General features: G+C 42.1%; 1 protein-coding gene across 1 annotated transcript in view; it reads right to left on the reverse strand.

The window, feature by feature from the left end:
- Positions 1-20,653, reverse strand: part of SIAH3 (siah E3 ubiquitin protein ligase family member 3) — a 38,484-nt gene that overhangs the window by 1,771 nt on the left and 16,060 nt on the right. The window lies entirely within an intron of this gene.

The following is a 20,653-nucleotide window of genomic DNA, read 5'->3' on the forward strand; positions in this document are numbered from 1 at the left end:
AAGTTAATTTGGATTAAAGTAAGGCAGCTAACTGGGAAGGCAGAGGCTCTAGCAGAGTGGTAGCATGTGATGACTAGGAAGCAAACTGCACTTCTTCTGTCAAGCAGACATTGTTGAAGAGAAATGAGTAAGTTTTACCCAACCAAAAGAGTGTCCACATGTAATGGTATTTGGGAAGAGTAATGGCTCTGCTGCAATAACTCCGTGCATAGGCAAACCCTCAGGCATCCACATGACGGTCATGATTCATCCAGCCTAATTTTAAGCATTTACTTCAGCCATCTGAGACAGAAACCTGGTTACCTTAGACTGTCTCTGCAGTCAATAGAGGGATGCAGCCCTTTCCACCAGCTGATTCTGACCTTAGCTGGAGTAATTCACCTCTTAAATGTGGCAGTGGCTGCTGCCAGAGAGACTAAGGCTGAGATCCAGTTTGCCTGGTCGGACCTCAATTTTAGATACTTCCATGTAGAGGGGAGATTATCTCCTGAACTGTTTTGGAGATGCTTGTAAGGTGCATAAGAATTAAGAGTGTATATATAAATGCATACATTTTGTTTCAATGTATGTTTTCTAAAGGTTCTTATAATTCCCAGTACCCAAATGATAGTGACTACAGTCTGCTATGGGTTCATTACTTAGAGTGGTTGGATGGGATAAGTCAAGGTTTCTATTGCCCATACCTATGTCCTGCTGCTTGAGACCCTGTAATTTTGTAATTTTTTCTATACAGGGACTGGTGAGGGAAAGCTTAAAAATACAAAATGGGTATAACCTTGGGATGCGTGTATCTGCATAACCGATAAAAGCAGAACTAGAAGGTGCAACCTGTGAGATGTGTGTCCGTGTAATGCTGTCTCTGAGGCTCTCTGCTGCTGCTGCCATCAGTTTCTGCCCCCAGAATTTGCATTTTTGCTTTCCAAGACAATTTGGAAGGGAACCTCTTGTGTTAGCTCTCCCAACTCTTAGACAGCCAGGGTTTCCTTGCCAACCAGGACAATAAAAGTTCTTGGTGTTCGTTCAGAATCTCCATTTGTCTGAGGGATGTTATATCCAGGCCAGGGTTATGATTGCTGTTGCATATTCACAGAATCGTAGAACTGGAGCACAACTGAGGCTGGCAGGGCCCTCTGGGTTCCTCTGCTCCAAACAGTTCTCCAGTAGGAACACCCAGAGCAGAATGCCCAGGGCCACATCCAGATATTGCATAGCTCTTCCCAAGACCCTGAGCACAACAGCGAGGTGTTTCTATGTTCTCTGACATCTGATATGAAGAATAATGTACTATTTAGATACTATTATTGAACTTCCCAGCTTTTTCTTTGGAGAGTTATTACTTTAATAGTACTGTTCTACTTCCTTCTTTCCTCATTTTTTATTTGTTTTGTTGTATAAAATTCAGGAATATAAACTTTTCAACAAGATAATGAATTGAGGACAGATAAATGACTATCATTGTCTGGGAAATAAAGCAGGTCATTATAAGCTAATCGAGGTTTGTGGCTTTAGCTGCCTACTTATCGCTCTGGGATTGCTGCAGAGGACTGGTTCACACTTAATTCTACATTAATTTTTGCATCCCATTAAGATGAAAGTTATGGTTAATTTAAACTCTTTTGGTGAAGGAAGCTCTGCAATGGCAGATCGTAAAAGCCTTTTAAAAAATCCCTGAAATGCTAATTGCCTCGTAAAATGAATTCTAATCTCCCAATCTAATACAGTGGGTGTGAGCAATTACTTTCTCTCACCAAACTGTTAATGCAACATTAGTGATTATACTAATTAAAACTAATGAACTCATACTCACATGCTGATAAACCTCTCAACCACTCGACAAGTTGCAGCCTTCTATCAGTTTTATTTAACTCCTCTTTTGGAAGATGAATCTTAAATTAACCTCTTGAATAACATTCAAAATTGGGTTTTGAAATGTAAAGCTTTATAGACTGTGTATAATTCCTCTCCAAAGATTACCAGAGTCAGAGAAACCATTTCCACTGAGGCTGTAATTGAATTTAGAAATGCATTCTCCTAATTTGATAAGCATGGAGTGCATTGGTAGCTCATCGGTCTAAACTATATTCAAAGTAAGAAAGTTGAGGTCTCTCCAAAATCATGATATGACAATCATGTTTTTATGACTCAGGAACAAGAAAAATAAATTTCAGTGAGCAATTTATTCATTGTATATTGCTCCTTTCCTTCATTTGTGATTTCTTGGTGTGCAAATAAATGAGAATTCCCTTCAGCATGTCCCATTCCTGAAAAGTTCTTATGAATTGTTTCTGCAATTAATTTTTTGGTCCAGTCTCATTCAGCTCAAGTTTGTTGAAAATTCTAGAATTCATTGTGCAAACCACATGATCTATTTTTATTCTCTTATCGTGGTGAGAAGGATTTTCAAAATCTGATTTCTGAATTATTCAACATTCTTGCTTCTAACTTGTGAATTCTATAATATTTTGACAGAAATATTTTAAAAATTCCCAGTTTCTGTGAAAAACGTTTCACAGAAAAACTGTTTTTTAACTTACATTTTTTGGGGTAGAACTGTAACTGCAGGGGTGCCTCTGCACTTGTTTGTCTTTCATATGGCTGTGAATTGAGCCTCTAAAACTAAAAGCTGGAACAGACATAAAACATTTCAAAAATCTCATTCTGAATAGTCTTTTATCTTCTTGGTCAATTCCAGCCAAATTTAAGCATGATAGAAGTATCAAAGACTAATTTCATTACTTTTCTGGGCAGGTTGAGAGATTTAACCCTTTCATATCTCCAGAGAAGAGCATCTTGCCAAATGGGCAAATAACATTTTCAGATGGGAGAACATAAACAACTGCAGCTTGAGTCCAAATATAATATCAGAGACCAGAAAATCCACATGAGACAGTGTCTTTATGAACAGAAGAAAAGCCTTTAGTCAGAGTGCTCCTCATTAAACATAACATAATCCAGTCATGAAATGCAAGCCACAGGAAAGCAGGCTCTGCTGTTTACAGACCAATGTCTTTTTAACGATGTGGTTTATTACAGTGTAATTCTCTGTACATTAGGCAAAGAGCAATTTACAAATATGTGGTGCTTTTCTCTTCATGGAAGATACTTACATCTGAAGCTGAGACACAGCTTCTCTGGGTCCTGTCCCAACGTTTCTATAGACTTTCTGCTAAAAATTCAACAAATCACTCCACTTATGACTCATCTGTTCTAACTTTGAAACATGAGGAGTAGGTGTCTAAGTCTGAAGTGCATCAGCTCCCTTTACAACTCAAGGAGAACTCAGAAGTGTAATTCACTTCATCTTGAGAGAGACCAAAGCAATGTCCCCCTGTAGAGGCACTGCTCTCTACATGCAAGTGGGATCATCCATCCTCTGGGCAAACTTGTATGATTTTTTCCTTTTGATGCAGCCCAGGACACAGTTGGCCTTTTGGGCTGCAAGAGCACACTGCTGGCTCATGTCCAGCTTTTCATCCACCAGAACCCCCAAGTCCTTCTCTGCGTGGTGGCTCTCAAGTTCTTTACCCAGTCTGGAATTGCCTCAACCCAAGGACAACTTGGCCTTGTTGAACCTCATTAGGTTCTTGTGGATCCACTTTTCAAGCCTGTCCAGGTCCCTCTGGAAAGCATCTTTTCCTTCTATTGTGTCAACTGCATTGCTTTGCTGAGGGTGCTCTCGATGCCACTGTCTGTGTGTCTGTGTCATTGATAAAGATGTTGAAGAGCATCAGTCCCAAGACGGAATCCTGGGGACACTACTCATCATGGGCTTTCCCATAGGCACAGAGCCATTTACCACTACCCTCTGGCTATGACCATCCAACCAGTTCTTTACCCACTGAATAGTCCAGCCTTCAAACTCACATCTTGGGTTATGTGACTTTTTGGGGATTGTGTCCAAGAAAAAGATGCAGCTCCCCTGACTCCCCGTGCTCTAGCCCCTTAACCACAGTAGATGCTTTTGCTGGGAGCTTCACAGTCACTTTTGGAGATTCTCTTGCAACAAATTGGTAGTGAAATGCACTATTTCTTCAATTTTCTTACCATCTTCCTCCTTTTCCCTGGTTTTGGGGGCTCTGTCTCTTCTTCTCATCTGTATGGAAAATGCTCCAATAATTTCCTAACTCTCAGCTTCTTTCTGCCTCATAAAAGCTTCACCACCCACTAATATCCACCTCCATGCTACTTACACCCACCACGAGGGACAGATGTTCCAAAGAACTATAAAGGTGACATGAAGAGACTAGTCAGCTTTTAATCCTCATCTTCATTTAATTTCTCTTCTCCTGTTGTTTTTTTTTTTTTTAATTATGCTAATGAGATTTTGTAAATCTCTCAGATGAAAGAAAAGAGAAGGAAAAAAAAAAGCCCCTCAACCTATTTTGTAAAAAGCTCTACTTCCATATCTGAAATTAAGAAGCCCAAATCAGGGCTCATGTTGAGGATTTATTTAAAATTTTAATTACATAAAATCCTATTAATTATGAATGCATCAGTTGAATTTCTTAAGCACTGAATATTAGCTGCAGCTTTGGCAGTGGATATAGCTGTTTTCCCCTCTATCAAATGGCAGCAAGAGGACAACTTCAAGCTCATTCTGCTAATCTCACTTTACAACATCACCAAGTGTGACTTGGTGACACAGCACATGGTATGTGTTAATGGCTCTCCTCATGCTAATGACACACCTCTAAACATGCAGAAGATGCTGCTCTAGTCCACATCTGCTCCGCAGCACCACGATTCCTGGTACCAGAGGACTCTGAATTTTAAATGGTGTCACACATCTTAAGAGATATTTTGTAAAAAAAAAAAAATAAAAAAGAAAATTGCTTTTAGTGGTAGTTATATATGTAGAAAAAAGGAGCATTTTAAGTGTATCCTGGATGGAAAGACAGACCGCTTCCTTGTTTTTCAAAAATCAAGATTTTCAGAATAAACTATCTGGAAGTTTTGAAGTGCAAGAAAAAAAAATCAAGAAACTTGGCATCCTTCAGTACACTGAAACAATGTCATTATAATGAAATATTGACAGGATCCAGTAAAGGATCTTAGCTGAGTACTACTGCTTTCCTAGGGATATCCAAGCATAGACATGAACCAGGTGGAACGAGGTCATGATCTCCAGCTCTCCTGCTTTAAAAAACAACTTTGATGAACCTCTCATGTGGGATGTTAACAAATTTCCCGTGTTTCAGGCTGAAGAGAGATGAACCATCTCATTAGCCCTCAGCCAAGCTGCAAATGGGTTGTGGCTATACAGACAAACGATACCAATTTAGTTCCTTTTTTGATTGGTTCTTATTCTGCATCTAGGCTGAGATCACCTTCTGTGCTTTGAGGAATAAAATATCTGCATTACATACAAGCACAACCGGGCACAAGAGCAATTCCTGTGGAGCATCTGTCACAGATTCTTGCTAACCAAAATATATGAAAAACGTGGAGATGAAAAAGAAGCATCTTGAGCTGTGGACATCCGGAGGGTTGACAAATTCATGGAATCATTGAATCATCAAAATTGGAAAAGACTTCTAAGATCATCTAGTCTGACCATCAGCCCATCCCCACCATGCCCATTAACCACGTTCCTCAGTGTCACATCCACACGGCTCCTGAACACCTCCAGGGATGTTGACTCCATCACCTCCCTGGGCAACCAGTTCCAATGCATTACCACTCCTTCTGAGAATAACTTTTTCCTAATATCCAACCTGATCCTCCCATTGCACAACTTAAGGCCATTACCTCTTGTCCTATCACTGTTACCTGAGATAACAAGTTAATATATATCACCTGCTCTGGAGTTATTGTCTCATGCAGACTCTAAGGGCTTAACAAAGTATCAGTCTTAGATTTAAGATGTGTAATAAGAGAAAAAAGGCATCCTGGCTTTGAATTGGCATAAAGAATGAAAAGAATGAAAAGATGTGCTCACAGAATCCGTATCAGTCTGCTCACTTCCTACTCTCTGTTACTTGTGTTTAAGAACTGTTGAGAGAAACCCTTGAGAACAGTTTCCTGGAAATTCTGAAGAGTTTTTGAAACTAAAAGGAAAACTGCTCTTGTTCCTCAAGGAAGAGCCAGCAAGGCCACATGGCCTGTACCATTTAAGCCTTTTACAGAGGTATCCATGCAATGAGCTGAAATGAGGTTGTTTTGGTCAAGAGCACTCTTCTGCAGGAGCTGCTCTACCACTGTGAGCATACAAGGAGTGCTCTCTGACTCCAGGCTGGGGAACTTCCCTGAGCTGCAGTTGGCTGCTCATAGAATCATAGAATTGCTCAGGTTGGAAAAGACCTTAGAGATCATCAAGTCGAACCACAACCTGACCATACTACCCTAACTCTAACAATCCTCCACTAAATCATATCCCTTAGCACCAGATCCAAACAGTTTTTAAACACATCCAGGGATGGTGACTCAACCACCTCCCTGGGGAGCCTATTCCAGTGCTTAGCAACCCTTTCTGTAAAGAAGTTTTTTCTGCTATCCAACCTAAATTTACCCTGGCACAACTTAAGGACATTTCCCCTTGTCCTGTCACCTGTCACCATTGAGAACAGACCAGCCCCGCTCTTACTGTAACCACTGTTTCAGGTATTTCAGAGAGCAATAAGGTCTCCACTCAGCCTCCTCTTCCCCAGACTAAACAATCCCATTTCCTTCAGTCTCTCCTCATACGGCATATTTTCTAAGCCCTTCACCAGCTTTGTTGCCCTTCTTTGGATTTGCTGGGGACAATTCCAGGCACAGAGCCTAAACTACAGCTACTGCCAGCAACAGAGGTGGGAAAGGTGGGCATTTACAGGCCAGAATATGCTCTGCCTCCTCTCTTGGGAGTATAGAAACTTCAGTGCTAGGGGTCCCTTTATAGCAGCAAATGAAACTTCTGGCAAAATATTCAGTCCCACAGTGGGACTGGAGCTCTTGCAGATCTGTGAGAAGCTGGGCTGGAGAGTGGGATGTACTCTCAGTGCCAAAATTGCAACTTAAATTCCCATTGTGGTATTTTAGGACTTGTGCACAATGCTGAGACAACAGAACCATAGTACAGAGTACTTGATGTTTCATTGCAGTGCTGCTGGACTGGGGCATGGGGATATCTTCTCTTTGGACTGGATGAATATTTTATACCTTGTTTTTATACCTTGTTGGAGTGACGGCGTTGGTGGGCAAAGGGAACACGACCGATGTCATTTACCTGGACTTAAGCAAGGCCTTTCACATGGTCCCCCACCACATCCTTATCTCCAAATTGGAGAGATGTGGATTTGACAGGTGGACTACTGGATGGATAAGAAATTGGTTCAGAGGCCGCAGACAGAGGGTGGTTATTAATGGCTCTGTGTGGAGGCTGGTAATGAGCAGCGTCCACCAGGAGTCTATCTTGGGACCTAATTGCAGCCTTTCAGTACCTAAATGGAGCCTATAAATAGGAGGGGAGTCGACTCTTTGAAAGGGTAGATAGCAGCAGGACAAGGGGAAATGGTTTTAAGTTGAGGGAGGGGAGATTTAGGTTGGATGTCAGGGGGAAGTTCTTTACTATGAGGGTGGTGAGGTGCTGGCACAGGCTGCCCAGAGAGGTTATGGATGCTCTGTCCCTGGAAGTGTTCAAGGCCAGGTTGGATGGGACCCTGGGCAGCCTGGTCTAGTATTAAATGTGGAGGTTGGTGGCCCTGCCTGTGGCAGGGGGATTGGAGATTCATGATCCTTGAGGTCCCTTCCAACCCTGGCCATTCTGTGATTCTGTGATCTCATTGACCAGACAGGAAAAGAATTAGAAGCCAAGGCAGGTGCCATCAGCTCTTGCTCCAGAAGGGTGCCATGTAACTGCTTCTTATTACTAGATCTTTCACAATGCAGTGCTGCTTGTGTCTGTGGGTGATATAGTGAGTGGTCTGCATATATGAAAAGAGATAATCCAAATTGTAGAATATCTGAAGATTCAATTCATCCTTTATCCACTTTGTATTTTGTATAATGCCTGTTAACAGAGTGCAAAACCATTAAAGACTTTAATTAAAAGCAAAGTGATAAAGTAGTTCCGGGCTGCATCTGCTATGTCTGATAGGGAAGGCAGAGTTCACAGGAGCTCTATATCTGACCTGTTGATTTTTCGTTTTACATTTGCACTGAGGAAGATATTAATATGGAAAAGAGTAAAAGAAAAAAGAAGAAATGATTGCCCACTGTGCTCATAAACTTGCCAGTTCAGACTGGCTCTATTAAATCATCATCCAATATTCATTTACAAGTTACTACAGTAACAGCAGGTCTCCAAGAAGAGCAGATTTGCTACTGTCATCTTAGATAATTAGACCAAATCCATCCCTAGACAATCAAAATGCTTCCCTTCCATCAGGCAACCTCCAGCTATCAAATTATATGACATTTAAATTCACTAACTTCTCTCTCAGCAACATAACCAAGAGCACCAAAGGATGGCACATACATTGCTGGTCTGCTGTAAGGAGATGAGGGATGATTGCAGAGCAAACCTGCAAACTCTCATGGTAAGAGGGATGTGTCCAAACCCATCCCAACCACAGAGATATCCTGGCCAAGGATTTACTCGATGGACCAAGACACACTGTTGATGGGATGGTGCACAAAATGCCTAGACCAGGTTTGTCACGGTTGGGTTCAGACCCTTACCATTTGCATCAAGGAAAAGGACTTTTATGTGGGAACATTTGGTTTTGTATCACACATACTTCTTCTTTTAATTTTGTACAAATCATAGCCAGTTCCTTCTTCTTCCTCCCCCTCTAATTCTCAGATAATTGTTCTAGAAGTTTTCTTCACACAGAGAGAATGCAGGTGGAGGGGAAGAACAGAAAGGGAGGCTCAGCTCAGCCAGAAAAGACAATGTTCCACCTACAGAAAGAAAATAATCTCTATTAATAGATTGGTTGAAAGGGTTTTGAAATAATCATAATAAAAATTCCTTCTAAAATAACATTCATGCTTATGGAAAGATACCAGCTCAACATCTCCTGGATTTGCAATGCTCTGCCTACAGAAGTAGCAGAGCGGAGAAGATGTGTTCATTTTTTTTCACCTTGTCTTATCAGAACGCCTCAAATCTGAGAGAAAAATTCTCCCCTGGCCAGGAGAGGCCTTGTGTTTCCTCTCTTGAAGCACTGTCCTTTTGTGGAAGGAAACCCCTGTCATCCCCTTGCTTCACCAGCACCTCAGCTTTGGCCTCATATGCTGCCAGTAGGAGTTGTCACCAGGGGATGATTCTGTTTTTCATGGGAAATTTGGAATGACCTAGATTTGAGAAACCCATCACTCATCAGGGCCACAGCTCTTGGATGCTACTTAATTTTCATTGATGGAAATCCCATGGCATAGCCTGTCCAGTATGTCCTCTCTTTGTTGGCTTTTGTCTCTTTGGCTCTCCATCCTACACTTAACGTCTTTGATGATTTGAGGTTAGAGTGGATATTTTTTGGTGTATTTTCAGAGTATTTTCTTTCTGCAGAGTTTTTTTTTTATAGAGCTTTCTGTGACATGATATTGAATAAGATGACAAACCACTCATTTCACCACATTAAAGACATTCCAGACTTTCTTTCCTAGAGCAAACCTCTCTTCTCCTTCCAAAATGGCCTCCAGAGCTGGAGGGAAGATGTGTGGCAGCTCAGTGGTGGAACATCAAGGAAACAACATGAATACGTATGAGAAGTCACAACTGCCTTGAGGTTCAGGCTGCTGAGATCCCAGCTGCAGTCCTTGCTCCTGCAAATTCTGATTTCACACAGCATGGAAAGCCTCCAGTGAAGAACAGCAGGGGAGAGGTTGCATGAGACATCTCAGCCACCAGATGAGATGCTTCTCCTCTTCTACTTTCTGTCTTTTCTTTTGCTGGTATTCACCTGGCCTACTTGGTGAGCTGCTTCAACTCTAAACCAGCAGAAAATTATTTCCTTTTTAAAAATTGATTTGTTAGCCCACTTTTAGACTGGTTTGGTGAGTTGCATTGGTCAGTGAGCTGTCAGAGGTACCCCAGTAGCAGCACTGGGGTAGGGAAATCGTGCTGGGTTAGAGAAATAGCAGGGTGGGCAGGACTTGCTTAGTGAAGGCTGTTACACACCAACAAGTTTTGTGCTCTGCCTACATAGCTTGCATCTGTCCTTAAAACTCTTTATTTCCCTCCTTTCACTCTAAGGTAGCTCATCCAAATTCACAGTAAATCCATGCTAACTCAGAATAACAGCTTTTATACACAGCGGGCTTCCAAGTCCTTCAAGAAGGACAGCATTTCTTAGCAGAAGAAACAAGTTTAACAACCAGATAAATTTTTAATGGGATTTGTCTCACCCAAATGTGTATGTATAATGTGAAGTAATTAATCATTCCTGTGTTGAACACCCCCATCTTTAGGAAAAGGTGAAACTTCTGTGTGGTACCTACACAAGGTATTCACTTCTTTTCCTCGGCCTGAAGCAGAGCTGGGGTCATGGCCATGAAGTTGGACATCAGCCTCAAAAAGTTTCGCCACATTCAGCACAGCAGGATCATCATGAGTTGGAGCTGCAGTAGTGGCAGGAGACAGCCACAGCGACTGTTTAATGGGTGATTATGAGCTGCCTATTTGCTTAATGCAGAAAATCCCTTGAGCAGACACATTTTCTTCCCAGCTAAGGACTGAGAATCCTAATTTTCAGGCTTCTAGATTTAACAGTGAAATAAAATTAATTTATAGCTCTTGCCATTAAGAGGACAAATTTTCATCTCCGTCCTCCGGGTGAGAGGCACTATAACAAATGAATGATTACTGACCCATGATACCTATTAGAGATTACAGTTGGGTCATCTCATTTGTTGTTTTAACACAAGAAATTAAGAGCCCTAGCAGGGCTGTCACAAAAACTGAATCGATAATGAGATGAGCACAGCCTTTACCAGAGGCTCTGCCTGGAATTACCTGTGGGAAAAGCTCAGAGATAACAGGACCTCGAGCTGCGGGTCTGAATTGTAGGAGCCCAGCAGGACGTTCCATTTGCACCGTCTTCTTTCCATTACTACCTGGAAGTGCAATCTACCCACCACGAATTAGACTTCATATGGACAAAGGAGCAGTTAACCACGTCCTTGCTTGGCCCTTTTGCCTCCATCACTACCTGCGGTTAAATTGCCCACCAAAGAGATTTTGAATCAAGAGGAGGTAAATAGATAGGCCTAACACCAGCTGCCTCACTAGAGCCTGCACACTTAGCATGATGCTGATTGCAGACTGGCTCCTGCTACCGGGTAAGGTAGCTGATCTGCTTCAAATGCATCCTCGGTGCTGGGAAACTGTTTCAAGTTTTAAGGGAAATATCTGTACATCATTCACATGATTCGTGTTCTCATTGTCTAAGCCTCGGCTCCAGCTGTACCACGGACCCTGCAGTCTGCTGGCCAACTCTGTTCCAGCAGCATTGCTCCTCCCTGCAATATAGCCCAATGCACCAGGCATCTCTCAGCTTGAGACACAGTGCCCTGGCATTGCCCCTTGTATCAAAGAAAAAGAAATTGTCAGAATTGTCAGAACTTGTGGCGACTTAATCAAATACTAGCTTGTCATTTGCTATTTGTTTTATTTCTAATCTAACATAACATGAAAAACTGTCCAAATGCCCTTAATTCATAGATCTCTCATTAGTACCTCAATAGACAATCACAGAATCACTGAATCATAGAATATCCCGTGTTGGAATGGACCCACATCATCAAGTCCAACCCCTGGCTCCTCACTCTGGACCACTCAGAATTCATACCCTATGTCTGAGAGCATTGTTCAAAAGCTTATTGAATTCCAGATGTTTGGGGCTGTGCTCACTGCCCTGGGCAGCCTGTCCCATGCCCACCACCCTCTGATGTAGAACCTTTTTCTGATATCCAGCACTCAGAACAGTATTCTACCCTTACATTGTGGAGTTGGGTTATACTTTCCTCTCTCTGTTGAGGTTTCATCTTAGCGCTGTGATGGAAGAAAATCAGTGCTATAACCTTGCGCTGATTTGCCTTTCTTCTGTAGCAGATCAGCAAAGCTGGCTGCCCTGTCTTCATGGGCTCAGGAAAGCACAAACAACAAGAGACTCTGCAAGGCTGTGATGTGAAGTTGGGTGGCAAGATCAGATTCAGATTTAATCATAGTCCAGAAATTAAGCAATCAGTGCCTTAAGGACTTTGTATCTCCACTGTTTTCCTCCATCCATAGCTTCTTAGGCCAGTACAGTAGGTGATAGGGACACAACTCTGCCACTGTAAACTGGAGCAGCCCACTTGTTACCAGCTTAGGATGCAGACTGCTAACCTCACCCCTGGTTGGGCTCATGTCAACACTTGTGTGAGCAGCTAACTTTAGGGAAAGCCATCGAGAACCTGATTTCACAGCAAATGCTGATGCAGTTACAACAAGAAGTTCCCACTCCCTTCTTGCAGTCCCTGCAGTCCTGGCTCATCCATCACAGAATACTGTTTCCCCAGAGCTGCTTTGTCTCTCGGGAGGACTCAAGATTGTGAGTTCAGTATCGCAAAATCAGACCAGCGAATCACATCTCCATTTTGCTTCCCACATGAGATTTCTCCTAATTTATTCCCATTCCTTTTTTTTTTTAAAAAAAAAACAAAACATGAAGATTTGCTTGAGTTTCTGGGTTAGCTCCAGCACCATTCACTGAGATTATTAATTAATTAATTAAGTACTGATTGCTAACAGATACACTACATGGGCAATACTATTGAAGGTCCATTAAGTAAATGAGGAACAAACCCATGCTGTTTTTTCCCTTTTGCTCTGTTGCTGTTTATCAGAATGGCAATCGGCTGCAGCAGAGACATACAAGATCTAAACCAGCTGTGATTTAAACTGGCCAGAGATGATCCAAATTATTAGGTTATGGAGAAGTCTTGTGTTAAATAGTTGTGGGTCTGGTAGGGCCCTGGGTTGTACAATGGTTGCATAGATGACTTTGTGAATGGAGAATGGATCAAGGGAAAAACCCTTGTGATCCAAGAGCCTCAACATTGCGTTCATCTGCCATGTTGCTCTGTGTTTCATTTTCATTTATCATCGTTCAATATTTTATTTTCTTCTGTCCTTACAAAAACATGTAAAAAAACTGGTGACAGTGATGGCTGGCTGATAGTTTTCAGGCCATGCTGAAAATAAAGTAGAAAGGCCGCTAACAGAGCAGGAAGGAGGGAACTCAGTCACAGCTCCAAGTAGTGGACACCACAGTGACAATGACAGACGGTGGAAATGAATGTTTCAGGAGGAGAAATGGAAGTTAAAAACAGCTGTATGTAGCAAATTTACACTAACACTTGGAATAAACTACAACTTTTTCTTAACAGTCAGGTGTGAAAATGACAGTGGCAGCAATATCAACATAGACTGACTAATGGAAGTATTTTTGCTGATGGTCCTTATACAGGTGACTGTAGTTAGAGGAATGTGTGCTAGAAAGTTGGAGATACATGAAATAACACCAGGATTGTTAGATCATTGGAAGCTGTAAAGTGGTAGAGTCGTAGTTAAACTTTCTTCCCACTTCAGCTTGGCATCACCTGAATATTTCTCTTCGTTGATTGTGAAGGGTGCAGAGGGGGACTAAACTGAGCTCAGGTGCAGACACTTGGCTTTCAACCCCCACCCTAAGCAGAGATGGATCCCACTTTACCCCCTGCCTTGGCTCCTGAGCTCCCCCTTCATCCCAGTTCTTTGGTTCTGCCTCTTCATGGTCCATCAACCTGGCCACTGCCTTGTCCTCTTATTTCCTCTCACTTGTCCCCATGTTCTCCTTCAGATTAGTGTTTTTATGAGTTTGGGTTCTCTTAATGACAACACTGCTTTTCACTGAACTCTGTCCATACCAAGCCACTGTCAGCATCTTACTCTGAATCCAAACTGCCCTTAGGATTTCAGCTAGCCTACTGGAGGGAATACTTCCATGTCCCCTCTCTACTGTATGAAAATGTATCTTGACACAGATCCTCTGGCTGATAACCTATAACTGGTGGTTACTCATATAAAAGACTTCACGTGACAAAGCCAGTACTCCTGTTCTCACCATGGTATGCAGCTTTTAAAGAACAGTGACATTCAGGGCTTATGTGCAAGGCCTAAATGCCAAATAAAAGAGATCTAGGGACAGATCTCCCAACCTTGGGTGACACATCCTGACTTAGGGCCTTCCCCTTGAGGGAACACAGAGCAGACCAAACCTGATCAAGTGATGTTGGTGGTCAAGGTCCAGACCACAACCTGAGAGTCCTTATCTCTGACTTATTAGACTAATCAACCCTTATACAGGTAGTAAAACAGACCAAGAGTCCTTCCCTGGCCCTAGGAACAAGTGGTACAGCTTGTGTCTGTGTGGTTCAACTCATGGTTCATATGGGTTGGCTTCAGCATCATGCCTGAAGAGAACTTTCTGATCTCTTTCAGCCCTTGGCCATCACCTAAGAGATGCATATGATGCCATGGGGCAGATCTGGGTAGAGTGCTAGCTGGCCACCGTGCGTGATGGATGATAGCAAGCTGGTGGCTGGGCCTTGGCCTGCTGCAGTTTGATGTATTCTGCCATATATGAATTTCCTGCACTCAAAGGAGGCTCTGATTTGCACAGACATATCAGGAGAGTTCATGTGCTATTTGAGGGCTAATGGCTGCATTGAGACTGTCAGCATTCAGGGTTGTATTTTGACACCTTTCCCGAGAACTTGGTCATTTGAAAAGAGAAAATATAAATACCTTTTCCATATTTCTTTTGACATCTCACATCAAGATGCAGCCACTGTCAGATACATGTGTGTTTTTATAAGGAACTATACAAAAAACATTCCTTCCTTTAAGTATACAATGTCAGCAGCTCTTTTGGAACAGTCCCAGCTCCTCAGCATACCACAGCTCTTCTGCAGCTGGAAGAGGGCACTCGGGCATTACCTTCCCTGTCAGCTGAAGAACACTGCTCTGCAAACTGCCCTTGAAATCAATGTGGCTGCTATATTAGAAATACTTAGCACATAAATTGTAGGACATGGAGGCAGTGCACGTTACAAGGCATGATGAGCATGCAGTGAACCTGCTGTACAAGCTCATTTCAAAACCCAGCACGGACTTTTCTCTCACCCTCTATCTTGGTTCAGAGCTTTAAGGGTGGATGTGCTTGTGAAGGTAGGTGGCTAATCCCATACAAACTCTACCCAGAGAATGGGGCTGAACTTCCTCATGCACCATATATATTTTTTTAATGATGTACCCATACTGCAGATTTAATGTTGAAATGAATTTTAGCTTTAATCTAAGGATGTCAGTGCGTATACAGTATTGGGAGAATAATAAAACAAGAACGAAAACACAGTAACTATAGAGTGATAAATAACAATATATGGGCACTTTACTGTGGAATAGTCAGATGGGGAGGGAAAGAATGGGAATTATCTGAGCAAGTTTTCGTTTGCTTGAGCATCTGGAAACCAAAGAGAGCACTGTAAGGTTGTATTCAGAAGATGTTTTTATGTCTAAGACCTCCGAGGAGAATTACGTGTGTAACTGTTAGAGCCATATCCTCTGTGTTCACAAACCTGAGCCTATAAAAAGACAAGCTCGTTTACCAGGGAAAGGATTTCTCTGTGAAAAACCTAGAGGCTTTTTCAATGTCCCAAATTGATTTCTTTGTCTTCTCTTCAAGCATGAACATAAATTAAGCGGAGGTTACATCCTAGCTTAAAAGCAGGGTGAAATTTGTGTTAACGATCAGTTTCAGTTACAGGGAATTAATCTTAAGTGTATAGTACAGGCATAGGAGTGCATTACTTTCCTTTTATGTCATTTGTTTCCTGATACTGGCACTTGGGAGCAAGGGTATCTCATGTTAAATTGGCTTCTCATTATACATCCAAATCCCACCAGGACAGTTACAGACACCTGGCAGAAGGGTCACATTCAACTGAACACGCTCAGCTGTATGTGGGGGACATCATACTTCATCAGAGGCTACTCAAGGTTTTGTAGACATTGCTGGGAAAGGAGCTGCATCTCTGGGGGAAAACAGCAGATGCTGAGCAGCCAGAACAGGTCTCCTTTGCCCTGGAGTGGTACATTTCTCACATGGCTGCACTACTGTTGTGCCACCTTCATTATTAATGTTATTATTTCTCTGAGCAGAAGAGGTGCCTTGTAAAAGGATTGTTCAGAAAGGGTGAACCACCACAAACACAAATTCTTGGCTGAATAAAGCTACCTCTGAAGCTATTGCTTCTACTCTAACTGTGCTGCTATGAGCACAGGACCACGGAGGCTTTCACAGTTTGGGTGCTGATGTGAGAGAAGATAAATTTAGGACCCTGCCGTAATTTCTGTGGATTGTGTTTTACAGGAGACAGTGAGTATCTAAAAAACATCAGGTTGCAGTGCACTGTTTCTACAAGAAACGAAAACATGGACTCTAGTCTATTCTAGCCCCAAGATGACTCTGATTTTGGCAGTGTGTTGGTCTCTCTTCAACAAGAACAATGGAGCATGACCCCTGCCCTGATCCCTTCCACATTCAAGGCACTACTGTGACATGCAGGAGATGTCACACTCCTTCTCATGAGAGGAGCTTCAAGATTTCTCTGCAAGCAGTAAATGGAACATAGACTGCTGCTACCAGGGAGTCATGTCTTTTCCTGCTCTCCATGCTAACAGCTTACAGCATCTAAGTAGTCTGGACTCTTAAAGATCAAATAGTATCTAGTAGATGGATCTTGTTCTGAATCACCAACAGGTAGTGTTTATGGACAATAAAGAATATACCAAAATTTGTGCTTACACTGGCTAAGGTGCCATCCATCATGGGAACTTAACCATCTCCTGTAGGTAGGATTGCTGAAATGGGGATAGGTAGCAGCTCAAGGATTCGGGGAGGGAAAAGGGAAGATATGAAGTCCTAGATGGCAACAGAGACAGAAACTGGTAACCCAGCACCACTGATGGGATCTGTCATAGCTGTAGTAGAAACAAACCTTGGCTCATCTGATAGTCCACTGCCTGGACAGTGAGGGCACTTCAGGTGTCTTTTTTGGGGACACGGAGCATACTAATGTTTAGTCTGGTGGCACATAAAATCCCAGCTGTCTCTTGTCTGTATTAGCCAATAAATAACTGTGCTATACTTCAAAGTTTTGTGCATCCTTCTTATAGAGTCTCTTTGTGCATAGCAAGATATGAAAAATGACCTAGAAAAGAAGGGTTACACCTTCTTTCCAGCATGAAAAGTCAGCATGGTGAGTAGAAAAAAGTGCAGTTGCTTTGTTCATGGGTTCCCTCTTCATCTTCATCCTTCCTCAAGCTAATGAAAAGACTTATGTTGTGATTGCTGGAGTACGGGGTTAACCACAAAAGCAAAGGGGTACAAAATGCAGTGAGGGTTGTATTTCTTTTTGAACACAAGTAGCAAGTGCTGCGTAGTCATGGTACTGACAATTTTTAAGTAGGACAAAATTCTGATTTTACTAAGAGTCACAGAGTAAAATACCTTTGAAAACCTAGACCATGTTGTTAGCAGAATGTGCCAGTCTGCTGAGCTAGACTATCTACAGTCTCAAAAAGAGAGATCTGGTTAAATTTTTTATGCTTTATGTTTCAAAGTTAGGAGATCACAAAAAGGTTTCCAAAACAACTCAAAGAAAAAGCATGATTCATCTTATTTAACATCATCAGTTCACAGATGTGTGCATATGAGCTAGTCAGTATAGACACTCCTAACAGTCAAAGGAAATTGCACAGTCCTCTGGGCTTCTCTTCTGATCTGCTTTCACCTAGATGTGTCCACTTGGTAAAATGGGACCCTGTGTTTAATAGAATCACAGAATCATAAAACTACTTGGATTGGAAGGATCCTTAAAGCCCAGCTCCAGCTCCCTACCGTAGGCCATGCCATACACTAGATCAGGCTGCCCTGGGCCCCATCCAACCTTAACCCCATTTAACTAGATATTTCACACGAGAAAAGAGTGGTAGGCAAGAAAAGTGGAGTCACCAAGACTGTGGAGTAAAATCACATTAAGAGTACGCTGGCACCAGCTGGAAATGAATTAGCTTTCTTCACAGTATGGTGCTGCACTTTGAATTTATGACCAAACCTGTGTAGATGAGACAATGATGTTTTGGTTATTTCTGAGCAGTGCTGGCGCAGCATCAAGGCTTTCTCTGTTCCTCACTCAGCCCTGCAGCAAGTGAGCTGGGGGTGGGCAAGAGGCTGGGGAGGATACAGCTGAGCTCTTATGGAAGAGACAGTTCAGAGCACTAAACCATTTCTGCACTCAGCTCAGTGCAGAGGGGACAGACCTTGCAATACAACACTGACACAAGGCAGAAATGACAAACAACAAATGAGCCAGTCCCTGCTATCACCACTATGGCATGGAGACGATACCAGGTGTGTGGTAAGCCCAATCCCAGACCTACAACAGAACACCTACAGGGAAAAGATAGCAGGAAATATGTGAAGAGCTGATGCACACCAATGGACTGCAGAGGAGGAATGAAATGAGCAGCAAGTGGTGTCGAGCACCATCAGCTGGAACTGCCAGGCTTGCAAATCAAGGAGGAATGGCTTAGGTCAGTTTCCCCTGCTTTTGAATGTACTGAAGGAGGCTGTACTTACAAGTCCCCTGGACACAATGTTAACATACGTGAGCATGGATCCATCTCTGGCACCCTCAGTGCCTCCTTTCCCTGCCTTCTCTGGGACAAACTGACCCTGCCTAAGTAATAAATGACTTTCCCAATCACATTAGGATCAGTTTAGATGATGGAGAGGGTAACAAAATTAGAGCTTTTAAAACATTATCTCTTCTCCACAAATGTCTGCATTGATACAACATCCACAGAGAGGTAAGGGAAGCTGAGATATGACTGATCTCATTATAGCTTTCTAAAGAAAACAAAGTATGTGATGGAAAGCTGTCCTATAGCTGTAAGAAAACCCTCAGACATTCTGTAAGAGAAAAGAAAGGGCAGAGGATGGTTATATTCTGATTCTTGATTTAAAAAATATAATAATCTTCAATCTCTCATATCTTTTCTCAAGCCCCTTATACAAACTAATACATACATATGCACTGAGACAGGCAGTGTGCCTCTGATTTCGTATTATATGTGTCACGCCCTAGTGTTTTAATCCTGTTGTCTGCATCCTGTTTAATGTAATAATTTATAGTAATATTTTACATAACCATACTTGATATATTGTATAGAGAAGCCAGGGAGCGTGTCTGATCTCCTTGCTGTGACAGGCAATAACTGAAGTGACATGGTTATTGTACTCAGAGAGAAACATGTACTCTGCAGAAAAACTGGACTGGACTGAAAGAGCAGAAAGGACTGGATTTTGGATATTGCAAAATAGACTGCAAAATATACTGATTTGATACTGTGCTCAGGAATTAAATTTATCATTCAACTTTCTTTTTTTTTTTTCCTGAAAGCACTGATTTCCTACATAGGAACTACTCACATATTTATTAATATCAATGAGGAAAAGTTTATAATCAGGCATCATTGTTGACATATTGAAAGTATAACTTACTACAGAAAAAAACTCTATGTATTTATAAATTTCAAGTAAATTAAGATCAAAAGTAAAATCAAAGTATTCTGAAAATACCACTGTCAAATCCTAGAATCAATGAATCGTTAAGATTGGAAAGTAAAATCATCTAATCCAACCACCAACACATCACCATCATGCTCACTAATCATGTCCCTCAGTTCCTCTTCTACCCTTCTGATTGGCTTGATTACACCACATATGGGCCCAAAACACAAAGCCAGCACCTAAAGCTGGGCATGTTCAGTGCAGAGGGTTATATGTCTATGTGCAGCAAAAGAAGATCATAGGGTCCTAATTGTCCGTGTGACTGAGTCTCTCAGACATAGGGTTTGAATTTTGAGTGGTCCTGTGTGGGGCCAGGAATTGGACTCAGTGATCCTTGTGGGTCCCTGCCAACTTGGGATATTCTATGAATCTATGGTTCTGTGAAGCTCCTACAGCAGAAGGTAGCTCTAACCAGGTGAAAAAGTCAATGATGTTTAGCTTTAGGCATGACATTGCTCACTGCCCCTCTTGTGAATCTTGGACTTCAGCACTGTGCTTCCTATGTGCAAGCATCACTTCTGCAAAGCATCTACAGGGATATGAATGAATGCACACATGCACACTTGACACATGCACCGCTTCATCACTCCAGTTTGGCAGGAACCTGAGCCTACTCATGAAATGCCACAGCTCAAATATAATCTCCTGAAAGAGTTTGCAATGCAAATCATCCCATCAATCTGGTTTACAGCACAGCCACCAGCATGGTAGTACTGGTAACAGACTGCAACATGGGGTTAGGAGCTTCTAAGCCAACCGTACCACCTGAAGTCTATTATGAAACTACCCTCTCTATCTACAGAGATTTAATTGCTACCTGACTCTTGGCCTCATTAAATTCCAGAAAATTAATCCCCAAATACTAGGTTTTCACTCTGCCCCAAGACACTTCAACAGGTTTGCTTTGCAGTGGCCGTGAAATGATCGTTTCCTGCTCTCGGTTCTGAACACGCTGTGCCAAGCAGTTTAATGCATGCCCATTAATAGCAGACCATTTTGCTGTATTAAAG

The sequence above is a fragment of the Meleagris gallopavo genome, chromosome 1 (genome assembly GCF_905368555.1).
Source record: "Meleagris gallopavo chromosome 1, MGAL_WU_HG_1.1, whole genome shotgun sequence".
Taxonomy (NCBI): Eukaryota; Metazoa; Chordata; class Aves; order Galliformes; family Phasianidae; genus Meleagris; species Meleagris gallopavo.